Source organism: Otolemur garnettii, unplaced genomic scaffold (genome assembly GCF_000181295.1).
Source record: "Otolemur garnettii isolate 467f Iridium unplaced genomic scaffold, OtoGar3 scaffold00061, whole genome shotgun sequence".
Classification (NCBI taxonomy): domain Eukaryota; kingdom Metazoa; phylum Chordata; class Mammalia; order Primates; family Galagidae; genus Otolemur; species Otolemur garnettii.
The window spans coordinates 2,479,851-2,492,633 of record NW_003852456.1 but is presented as its reverse complement, the minus strand read 5'-3'; the positions used below and the strand labels follow the sequence as shown (position 1 = coordinate 2,492,633).

General features: G+C 44.0%; 1 pseudogene across 1 annotated transcript in view; it reads right to left on the bottom strand.

The window, feature by feature from the left end:
* Positions 1–10,425: 10,425 nt before the first annotated feature.
* The window catches only part of LOC100960070, a 26,133-nt pseudogene continuing 23,775 nt past the window's right edge, over positions 10,426–12,783 (bottom strand). The window contains exon 3 of the transcript XR_001161421.2: positions 10,426–11,056. The product of XR_001161421.2 is annotated as a 60S ribosomal protein L29 pseudogene (transcript). The remainder of the gene's footprint in view (positions 11,057–12,783) is intronic.

The following is a 12,783-nucleotide window of genomic DNA, read 5'->3' as shown; positions in this document are numbered from 1 at the left end:
GCATTGCTGACTCCACGGCTGGTAAGGTTCCCAGCTCTTCCTGGGCTTTTTATCTTTCTTTCTTTCTTTTTTTTGTTTTATTTGAGACATAATCTCACTCTGTCACCCAGACTAGAGTGCAATGATATCATAGCTCACAGCAACCTCAAACTCCTGGGCTCAAGCGATTCTCCTGCCTCAGCCTTCTGAGTAGCTGGGAGTACAGGTGCCTGCCACAACACCTGGCTATTTTTTACTCATGCTGGTCTTAATCTCCTGAGCTCAAACAATCCACCTGCCTCATCTCAGCCTTCCAGAGTGCAAGGATTATAGATGAGAACCACTGAGCCAGCCTCTTCCTGTGCTTTTTGTGGATAAAAATTTTAAGGTGAAATGGTGCAAGCCCACTGTCTCTGTGCATTGAAGTCATATCCTCTAATCAGTCACAAAATAGACGTTTTTATTTCCACCTAACATCTACATCTGTATCTCAAATGGTTCTAAGCATAGATAGGAGGGAAAAAATAAGGTTTTATTACTGGATATTTTATAATTCCAGAACCTCAGTGTATATGTGTGCAGCCAGAGTGGAGATACACAGGTGTGCCTGTGTGCATTGAGTGTACGGGAGAGCCACGTGTGTGTACACAGGGGGTGTGCCCAGGCACACAAGTGTGCACGTGGATGGACAGCAAGAGCCAACAAAAATATGTTAATTAAACTCTTTTTTCTTTTTTGAGGCAGTCTTACCCTGTCACCTTGGGTAGTATGCCATGATGTCAGAGCTCACAGCAATGTCAAACTCCTGGGCTCAAGTGATCCTCCTGCCTCAGCCTCCCAAGTAGCTGGGACTACAGGTGCCCACCACCATGCCTGGCTAGTCTTTTTATATTTAGTAGAGACAGGATCTTGCTCTTGCTCAGGCTGGTCTCAAACTCCTAAGCTCAAGCAATCCTCCCATGCCCAGAGTGCTGGGATTATAGGCCTGGGCCACTTCACCCGGCCACCTTGAGGTTTCTTTTGAGGCAAAACCCATCATATGCTATACACATATAAGGGAAAAAGCACTTTGATCTCATTTCTGTACCTGATAACCATTAGCCATTATAAATGAGATCATATGAGGTTGCAATATGGACTAAAACTGTTTACTTTGAAATTGGTGACCTATTTCCAATATTGAAGTTTAAAAATAATAGTTTACCTTGTCAATTCATTGCCTTTTTTTGTTGAAGCAGTGTTGATTTTAGTGTTTTCTTCTCTGCATCCAGGAAGACAGCAAGAGTCGAAGAAAGGAAGAGATCGTTTTTAGGACCTGCTAAGTGCTGGGTACCAGGTAGTGTGAGCTCAGAGAGACACCTGGCTGGAGTGGGGCTGGCTGGGGGACTCGCTTTAGAGCCACATGTACACAGCAGACACCCTGCAGGGCAGCTTAGTGGACCTGGTGGAGGTTAGGAGGCCCTCAGCCTGTGCAGTGGTAGGGGCTTCTGCACACAGTTACTCCACAGGGCCCTTTGCACAAGGTAGCAATGCCCCCTAACTGCAGTGGAGTTTGTCTAAAGCCATTGGTGGCAAGGGCTGGGGTTCCAATGACAATGTGCTGGCTTCCCGGTCCAGTGCCCTTTCTTCCCTGCAGGAGCTGCCACAATCAGGGACATCTGCACACTTTCTTAGGACAGTAAGGTCTGGGTGCAAATTTAGGAATATTCCTCTCTTTGTGTTGTAGTCCTCCACGACATCAAAAATGGGCAGGTGAATGTAATGTCCCAATGGATGGTCTCTAAAATCCACGTTTTAGCAAAACCATAACTTTAAAAAACTAATCACAAAAGCAATATATGCTCATGGTAGGAAGTTGGAAACATAAAGAGGATACACAAATCAACCACAACTTCGCCATTTAAATATAAGCACTGTCAACTTTCTTGACATGCATCCTTAGAAATCTTCCTCCACGCCCATGTGGCTGCGTGTGGTGCCCTCTGAATCACATGGCTAATTTTTCTATTTTTAGCAGAGACAGGGTCTTGCTCTTACTCTGGCTGGTCTCAGACTCATGAGCTCAGGTGCTTCACCTGCCTTGGCCTCCCAGAGTGCTGGTATTACAGATGTGAACCACTGCACCTGGCCTCTCTGAGCTTTTTAAAAGCACAAAAAGGCAAGTGCCGTGTATAAGCCCAGCATTTTGGGATGCTGAGGCAGGAAGATCACCTGAGGTCAGGAGTTCAAGAACAACCTGGACAACATGGTGAGACTCTGTCTCTACACAATTTTTTTAAAAACTTGGCCAGGCACAGTGGCAGGTTCCTGCAGTCTCAACTACACTCGGAAGGCTGAGGTGGAAGGATCCCTTGATGCTGGGAGTTTAAGGTTACAGTGAGCTATGATCATGCCACTGCACTTCAGCCTGGACAACACAGGAAGATATTGTCTCTAAGAAAAAAACTGACAAGATTATGTTTTCCTTTTTGTCACCAAACTTGGTACAGAGTTTTGCACAGGGGCTGGAGAACTATCTCTAAAAGACAAATGCAGCACCTCCTTAGAGAAGCTTGGTCTCCAAGATTAGGCTTTTTTTTGTGGTTAAATTGAGTATGGCAAAAATGCAAGACAAAATGGAGTCTCTTTCTATGTCTGTTAAAATATACTTTATCATTCTAATACAGGGTCTTACACTGTCACCCAGGCTGGACTGCAAAGCACAATCACAGCTCACTGCAGCCTTGAACTCCTGGGCTCACATTTCCCACTGTGGCTTCCCAAAGTGCTGGGATTACAGGTATGAGCCCCTGTACCTGGCCAAAGCATACTATTTAATTAAAGCAGTAACATCTTTATCAAACAAATCAATTTCCAAAGTTGGAAACAAATGACAGGTGTTTTCTATAGTAGTGAGAGTGACCCAGAGATCTAACCACAGGTGAGTGGTTTTTAGGCTGGGCTTGACATGTAAAAGGATAGCACTGATTGCAGGAACACAAATTATATTGTGGCCGGCTGTAAACAGGGCCAAATTGCACTGCTAAGTGATAGGGACAAATTGGGAATGTTAGATAAGAGAATAAAGATAATAAAATGCCCACGAAGAACTAAACCCTTTAAAAACTCTTCTTATTGTAAAATAAAGATACAGGAAACCACATAAAACAAATATCAGCTTAATAAACTGCTACCCAGGCCAAGAAATAGAACTTCATCACTTCCACATAGACTTGTCGCAGCCAAAACCCCTTTTTCCCCAACAAATTAACCACTGTATCAATTTTTATAGTAGTTATTTCCTTGGATGTTTTGTTTTATTTTGTTTTTTTGAGACAGGGTCTCTTTCTGTCTCCCAGGCCTAGAGTACAGTGATGTCATCATAACTCCTGGCCTCAAGTCATCCTCCAGATCCTATCCTCCTGCCTCAGCCTCCCAGAGTGCTAACACCCTCCCCGTTGTTAATTTTCCTCCTCCCCTCAGGTACAGTAGAATCTACTTTCCACACAGCAGTGTGGCCTGCTTTAATAGAATTCAGCTGGTTTTCACCTCTTGTTGCTGCATTTGAGTAAAACCCATCTTCCTCACCTCAGAAGAGAGACTTATGCTCCCCCTGGTGCCCTCCTGTGTAGCCTCCACTTCCCACTCTCCAGGGAGTACCCTCTGCACCAGGCACTCTGGTCACCCTGGGCCCTCCTCAGCACAGGGCCTTCCAATGCTTGTCCCCTCTCCATCATTACCCTTTCACTGCAGGTCTCACCAGTGCCTTTGTGGGCCACCTTTTCTAAGTGAGGCCCCTCACTCACTCAATAGCTGGTGGTAGAAACCCATTGCTTTTTTTGCTATCACATTGCTTAGCATACTAGTTTTAAATTGTAGCAAAATATGAAATTTATCATTTTTACCACTTTGAAGCTTCCAGTTCGGTGGCCTTACCCTGCTGTGCAGCGATCAACACTGCTCATCTCCAGAACTTCCCACCCCCCTTAACTGAAACTCTGCCCTGGCTAAACTCTAACTCCCTCCCCTCCTCTTGCCCCATCCCTGGAAAACCATCATTCTACTTTCTGTGTCTATGGATGTGTCCTTTTGTAACTGGCTTATTTCATCCAGCCTAATGTCATCAAGTTTCATCCACGTTGTAGCATATGTCAGAATTTTCTTCCTTTTTAAGCCTGAATGATATTCTGTTGTATTTATATACCTTTTGATTGTCAATTGATTTTGTTTATCAATTCATCCATTGATGGATACTTGAGTTATTTCCATCTTCTGCCTATTGTGAGTAATGTTGTTATGAACACAGGTGTACAAATGTTAATGCCCATTTGAGTGTCTGCTCTCAACGCTTTTGGGTATATACCTAGAAGTGGAATTGCTGGATCATATGGTAATTCTATGTTTAATTTTCCACAGAGCTATATCAGTGGTGCCCAAGTGTTCTAATTCTCACCAGTAGTGCCCAAGTGTTCTAATTTCTCCATCTCCTGACCAATACTTGTTATTTTCTGCTCTCTTTTTAAAAAATAATAGCTATTCTAGCAGGTAGGAAGTGGTATGTCATTATAGCTTTGATTTTATTTCCCTCTGCAGATCAAATGTTCCATTAATGCTGAACATCTTTTCATGTGCTTACAGGCTATTTGTATATTTTTGCAGAAATGTCTATTAAATTTCTTTGCCTATTTTTAAATTGGGTTGTTGGCTTTTTTGTTGTTGACTTGTAGGAGTTCTTCATATATTGTGAATATTAATCCTTTACCAGATATATGATTTGCAAATATTTTATCCTATTCCACAGGTTGCTTTTCACTCTGTTAATAGTGTCCTTTTACAAACAAAAGTTGTTAATTTTGATAAAGTCCAATTTATCTATGTTTTTCTTGCCTGTGTTGTTGGTGTCATATAAAAAGATTTCATAATTTAAAATTGTATATTTATGTGGCTGTTTTAGTAAACTAAAAAATACACAAGGCTGACACTCCATTTAGTCATTATTGTACATACATGTGTTTGCAACCTGATAAATGCGTATCTTCTGATGTTTTTAATTTGTGATGTTTCATAGTACCCGACTAATTTGCATATCTAGATGAAAAATATTGACTAATAAAGGTGATTTCTGTATGGTATTTACTTCTTTCTGAAAATTCACACTAAATTAAAGCACATGAATTTAAAGTGAGCCACATGTAAAGTTTCAAGAAATGTTGGGAAAAAATCAAACACAACAGAAACTGGATTGGCGGCACATTATTAAAACCTATTAATTTTTCCAAACCTTTACAGAACAACGATGAAATGGCTAAAGACACATCTTTCAGGTTTTATTCATTTCATTTCAGATCTGATATAACCGCATGGTATATTGTTTCATTCTTCACTGGCAGATTTTAAAAAGTAGTATAGATCTGCTTCTTAGATCAAATGAGCGGGACAGCTCTCTTGTCCTCGCCTAAGTAATAGCCCAGGTAAAATGCTGAAAGATCCTTCCTTTCCTTTCTGATTTTGTAAACCTCCAGGAGAAAGCTAACATGTATTAATCTGCCTCTTAGATGCAGCAACCCGACAAGATGCTCTGTCATTTTCTGCGGTTCTAGTGATTAATATGAAAGGGACTTGTATTGTCAGATGCTGAACACCAGGGGGAGCCCACGAGGCGTTTTAGGCAGCTATTACTAGCCATGCTTCCCCCTTCAAAAAACAACATTGCTCTAAGGATAAACTTAACAGCACCGAAGAGAAACTCACATAAAGTGAAAAGGAAGCAAAAACAAAACAAAATAGTGTTCCAATAAGAGGCAAAAAAAGCCAAAATGAATTTCATAATAAAGGACTGACAACCTAACATACACTCTAGACCTACAAACTCCCGCTTGGATGCCCTTACTACCCCCTCAACCCCACACACCTCTGGGTGCCCAGATCCATGACTGCGCTGGATCATGTCCTTCCTGTGACTATGACCTTGACCATGTCCTTCCTGTGTCATAACTAAGTTACTGTCTAGAAAACTACCATACTTAGGGGCTGGGCAGGGTGGCTCACACCTGTAATCCTAACACTCAGGGAGGCCAAGGTCGGAGGATGTTCAAGACCAGCCTGAGCAAAAGCGAGACCCCATCTCTACTAAAAATAGAAAAACTAGCTGGGCATCATGGGCGGTTGCCTGAAGTCCCAGCTACTTTGGAGGCTGAGGCAGGAGGATTGCTTGAGCCCAGGAGTTTGAAGTTGTTGTGAGCTATGACATCACAGCGCACTATGCAGGGTGATAGAGACCCCTTCCCGTCAAAAAACAAAACAAAGAAGTAAACAGAAAAAAACTACAGTGCTTACATTTTCTAGATGTACTTTAGAAATATCCTGTGAAATTCTTTCCGGGGTAACAACTTAAAATAATATAAAAAGATTAGGTTGTAAACCACAGAATAAATATGTGAAATACAGGTCTTCTTCTCTCAAAAGAGTGAGGGAAGCCAGGAGCTATATCCTGAATCAACAAAGCTGTAGGATATATTTCATATCAATATATCAAACATAAAATAAGATATTACATGCTCTTTTTTCTGCAATACAATAGAACCTCCATAGTTGACCCCCTCCCTGCACTGACCACCTCCTGAAGTTGACCTAATTTTCGTAGAGTAGAGGTGCCCCACCTGTATGTATCAGTAGAACAAGCCTAGTTCCTTATTTTATTTTATTTTATTTTTTTGAGACAGAGCCTCAAGCTGTCACCCTGGGTAGAGTGCCATGGCATCACAGCTCACAGCAACCTCCAACTCCTGGGCTCAAGCGATTCTCCTGCCTCAGCCTCCCAAGTAGCTGGGACTACAGGTGACCGCCACAATGCCTGGCTATTTTTGGTTATAGCCATCATTGTTGTTTGGTGGGCCCAGGCTGAATTCGAACCTGCCAGCTCAGGTGTATATGGCTGGCGCCTTAGCCGCTTGAGCCACAGGTGCCAAGCCCCTAGTTCCTTATGTTGACCACCTCTGTCTGTTGAGCAGTTTGTGACAGTCCCTTGGGTGGGGGGGAGTCAACTTACAGAGGTCCTACTGTATTTATACAGGTGTTCTCATGAGTAAAGCAGAGCTAAGTCATGCAACTGTATGGGACTTGATTTTCCCTTCAGTGGAATGAGGGATTTAGACGAGATGATTCTTAGGTCTCTTCTAGGATCTAACACTCTAGGACTCTTGACAACACCAGCATCCACCTCCAGTAGTTCTATTAAACTACAAGAAACATAAAAGATTTACTTGCTTATGCAGAGTAAATTGCTACCTAATTTTAGAACTGGATGGATCACCCTAATGTGGCTAAGTCCTCGAAGAAACTGCAAAAGTGAAGGAAGAGCTGATGGAATTTGAAATGTCCCTTGGTGACAGGAACTCATTTGAGAGCAACATAAATAAGAACTTGACAAGTAGTTTGTTAGGGAAAGAACAGCAGATTTACAGGTTCATCAAGTCCCACACGCCCTGGGTGGGGTGGGTTGAGAGCTCTTTCCTCTTGCTCAGTAATTTATACATTATCTGATAAAGATGGCTTCTGTCGAGCTCTCTCATAGACTAAAAAAAAGTCCTATTTTTTCTTTTCTTTTTTTTTGAGACAGTCTCACTATGTTGCCCTCAGTAGAGTGCTGTGACGTCACAGTTCACAGCACTCTCAAACTCTTGGGCTTAAGTGATTCTGTTGCCTCAGCCTCCCAAGTAGCTGGGACCACAGGCGCTTGCCACAACACCTGGCCATTTTTTTGTTGCAGTTGCCATTGTTGTTTAGCTGACCTCAGGCCGGGTTCGAACCTGCCAACCTCGGTGCTTGTGGCTGTCACCTTAACCACTGTGCCATGGGCACCAAGCCAAAATAAAAGTTCTAACTATTGACTATGTCAACCACCATTTGAATAACAAGCCCATAGTTAACCTAAATGTTCATTTCCTCATTGCTGACTTTCCGCAAACACAGGTAAGAAGCCCCTAAAGAAGGATCTTCCACTGCAGATTCTGTTCAAAGACATGCTTACTGTTCCTTGTCTCTATGGAGATGATGTTCAGAAACCACCTTTTAAGTTCAAACAAAGTTGTTGGCCTCTGGAGGAGTCCAAGTCTCTCTCCATTCCCCCTCTCCCTTTGGGAGGGATAGGCAAGGACATTGCCTTTGACTCAGCTACCTCAACCTCCACCAAGGACAAATCTTTTTATTGTTCCCTTTAAGAGTAGATGAAATATTACCTCTGTTGAGTTAAAAGATCTTGACATCAGTTATATCCAACTGGTTATTCACTGACTTTGACAAATGTTGAGGTGTTGGGGGGCTGGGCTATAAAACAGTATGAGAAATAAGAACACCCTATTCTTTGGCTGGGTGCCAGTGGCTCACACTTGTGATCTTATCACTCTGGGAGGCTGAAGCGGGTAGATTGCCTCAGCTCAGGAGTCCAAGACCAGCCTGAGCAAGAGCGAGACCCTGTCTCTCCTAAAAATAGAAAAACTAGCTGGGTGTGGTGATGGGCACCTGTAGTCCCAGCTAATCAGGAGGCTGAGGCAGGTGGATCACGAGGTTGCTGTGAGCTGTGATGCTATGCTTCAGGGTGACACAGTGAGAGCCTGCTTCAACAGTAACAACAACAACAACAACAAAAAGAACACTCTAAACCTTTAGAGGACCTATTTTCAAGAGAGTCTGAAGGAGATGTGGATGAAGCAGGTAATCACTTCTAATGGGTGGAATGATCAGCCCTCACCACCACAGCAGAGCTGCAAGAGCCAGACTGCATGTGCTGAGTCTCCTTTTACTACCTGTGAGCCAGGTAACCAGCAGAACCAACGCAGGTCGCCCTGCCTTCCCCAGAGCTCACACCTCGCCTCGGATCTGCATTGCAGTGGAAAAGGCCATAACATAAGGCCATTTCTGAAAAACCAGAGAAAAGGGGAAATGGGACCAAAGGAGCATGAAAGAAGCTGGACCTTGGGGCTGCTGTGTACACAGCACAAGGGCACTAGGCCCAAAGGACAAATGACAGCCAGGTTGCTCCTCATCACAAAATACAGGTTTAACTACTCCTGATTCAATCTGCTGATGGCACAGGCCTATAGCATCTCAAAGCTAATGGTGTTATTCTCCTGGGAATTAGTTTGCTGCCCAGTTGTTGGTTTCTATCTACATCTGATTGTTTTCTTACTGACTTTTGCCTTCTGGCTGAGGAAACCACCAGGAAGTTAAGTGTAGGACCTGATTTATTCTGATCACGATGGGAGTGCAACTTAACACTTCTACTTGTGCAAATAGGAAAAGATATTAGTAATTAATAACATTGTTATCACTACGGAAAGATTATTTGCTACTTTACCATTACTCATCATTACTTAAATGTATGCTCAGTAACAACATTTAGAAAATATTAATATATGCAAAAGCAAAGAAGAAATACCCCAAATTTCATAAAGATCAACTACTAACCTTCTCACGCACTTTCCTTACTCTCTGCTCCATTTCCAGTGTATATATGTGGGAGTGCGTGTGAATGTTCAATGTATTTTTAAAATATTTTCATTCTGGTAGGTAAATTATGGACACAAGGATAAACAAAAGTAAAGGCTGCTCAAGAATGATAGCGATCAGGGCGGCACCTGTGGCTCAGTGAGTAGGGCGCCAGTCCTGTGTATGGATGGTGGGGGGTTCAAATCCGGCCCCGGCCAAACTACAACAAAAAATAGCTGGGCATTGTGGTGGGTGCCTGTAGTCCCAGCTACTTGGGAGGCTGAGGCAAGAGAATCTCCTAAGCCCAAGAGTTGGAGGTTACTGTGAGCTGTGACATCATGGCACTCTACCAAGGGCAATAAAATGAGACTCTGTCTCTAAAAAAAAAAAAAAAAAAAGAATGATAGTGATCTTGGGAATTATCTTGAGAGGTCCAGAGAGCATGTGATCAGGCTGGGGATAAGGAGGGTTCGGCTGCATCTGTAAAGTCTGATTTTTTTTCTTTTTTTTTTTTGAGACAGAGTCTCACTATGTCGCCCTTGTTAAAGTGCTGTCACAGCTCACAGCAATCTCAAACTCTTGGGCTTAAGCAATTCTCTTGCCTCAGCCTCCCAAATAGCTGGAACTATATGTGCCCACCACAATGTCCAGCTATTTTTTGGTTGTAGTTGTCATTATTGTTTGGCAGGCCCGGGCTTGGATTCAAACCCGCCAGCTCCGGTGTATGTGGCTGGTGCCCTAGATGCTGAGCCACAGGCGCTGAGCCAAAGTCTGATTTCTTTTAAATAGGCAGAGACAGAGAAAGAGAGAGAGAGGGCAGGCAAGAGTGTGTGCACTAAGGCCAATATGGAGTCTGTGTAGTAGGCAAACGAGTGCCACTGTTTCAGTCACATTTTCTGTAAATTTGCAATGTTTTATAATTTTCAAAATAAGGAAAAGGTGGAGTTGCTGGAATGACAGCGTGTGCTGCATTTATAGCAGTTTTTTTTTTTCCTGCCTCAGGTTTATTTGTACAAATAGCACAGGAGGACCCCAGCCCCATACAGACAGCAGCCTAGAGGTCACACCAGTCCTTTTGTCCTCGTGGCAGACAGATGCCTCTACTCTGGAGCCTTTGTGGGGGCCTGGGCACCTTTGGGAGCCTGAGCTGGAACTGAAGCTGGAGCTGCAGATAAAGCAGCAGATTGGGTCTTCGTTTGATCCTTGGCCTTAGCCTTGGCCTTGGCCTTTGGCCAGCAGAGCCTGAGACCCTTAGCAATGCGTGCAGGAGCACGCTTCCCAAGCTTGGGGTGGGCAATGTAGGCAAGTCGACTGAGTTTACGGCTGGCACCCTTTGGAGTCTTGGTCTTAACCTCCTTGGGCTTTACAAGGGCCTTGATAGCTTCAGCACGTGCACTCACAGCCTTGGCATTATTGGCCTGCATCTTCTTCGGGCCCTTCTTGTTGTGCTTCTTGGCAAAGCGCATGTTCCTCAGGAACTTGGGATCTACCCCCTTAAGAGATTCATATCTTTGCGATCGGGGTTTCTTGATGCCATTTCTGTGCCACTTTCTGGACTGGTTGTGTGTGGTGTGGTTCTTGGACTTGGCCATGTCTGCACCGCGACCCGCGACTCGCATTTATAGCAGTTTTATCATTTGTGGGGGTCTCTGCTGGTGTCCTTTCTCTGGGAGTATACACAAGACATTTCTGCTTTTTCATAAATTGCTTTTCACAGAATTCTGAAATATCTCATAGAGATTTTCATCAAACATACCCAGTAGCCCTCTCCTGAAAAGAAAGGTACAATCATTTCAGAAAGTCTCTCTTCTCCCTCAGTAACATAAAACGTGGATTACCCCTGGGCCTCCGAGTTTTGCAGAGTGCCTAGTGTAACTGTGGGAGAGCAAAAATCACCGGATGCAAAATGGTAACGAGGCAAGAAAGTAAAAGCAGAGCTGAAAGAATCCGTCCTAGCCCCCTGGGTAGGCCTTAGCCCAGCCCTGGCGTTTCTGTTGTCTGTATGTTCCTCCCTTGACATGTGAGGGGCCTAGATTGTTACCTAGTAACTTCCTGGGACTCCTGTCGCCTTTGAGGACAGGTGGTCCAACCGGTTTCAGGGATGCGCCAATGACCATGAGCCCGTGACCTTGAGGATCATGTCATGTCTCTCTCTGTTTTATGACCCTCATGTGTACTCTCGGCCTAAAAAGTGGATAAAAGAAAGGCAAGAGATTGGGGGCGGGGGTGGGGGGGCCTCGCTTTTGGGGACACAGGTCTTCCGAGTCCTCCCCTGCCTACCCCCACCCCCCAGGAATAAACCCGCTTCCTCTAATCAACTGGTGCCTGGAGTCTTCTGTCTGCGCTGGTTTCCTGCTACAGTAATGCAAGTGTCTGAAGTTATATTTTCTCTTTTCTGTTAACTATCTCAAGATGATCAATCTTCGGAGGTTGAAAGTTTTTTGAAAGTTGTTCAGCAGTGTGCACTTCCAGAGCTTCCTGAGCCTCCCATTTTTGTTTTTTTGGGGTTTTTTTGAGACAGAGTCCCATTTTGTCTCCCTCAGTAGAGTGCTGTGGCATCATCATAGCTCACAGTGACTTCAAACTCCTGGGCGCAAACAATCCTCTTGCCTCAATCTCCCAAGTAGCTGGGACTACAGGCACCCACAATGCCGGGCTAGCTCAGGCTGGTCTTCAACTTCTGATTGCAAGTAATCTACCAGCCTTGGCCTCCCAGAGCGCTAGGATTGCAGGTGTGAGCCACTCTGCCCAGCCTTAAGGTGTCCTATTGACAAGTAAACTTTGACCTTATCAGGAGTAAAGACTATTCACCATTTTAGAATTCAGATGATGGAGCCAAATTCTTGGAAGGCTTTGGCAATTTTGCTTTGGTAATTTGTCCTTCTAGAAAATTGCTGAAATGCACCAAAATACATTTAAAAAAATTTTTTTTGAGACAAAGTCTATCTCTGTTGTCCCAGCCTAGAGTCCCATGGCATTAGCCTAGCGCCCAGTAACCTTTAATTCCTGGTTCAAGCAATCCTCCTGCCTTTCTGCCTCACCCTCCCCAGGAGCTGGAACTACAGACTCCTGCTGATACAGGGTTCCCCCAAATCAAGGCTAGACAGGGACCCCAGTTTTCCTAGGCTTGGGCAAGTTCATAAAGGGAACACCCTGACCTTTTGTCCTGAGCTGGAGGGACTGCATTCATTCCTTTCTCAATAACACTTATTAACGATGAAAACATGCTTCTATTTGCCAAGTCCTGGCCAAGTGTGATTCTCAAGACCCAGTAAAGAGCACATGTAGAGACTCCCCCAGTTAGTTCTTTCCCCCTGCCAGAAGCTCTGGTGCCTTTTA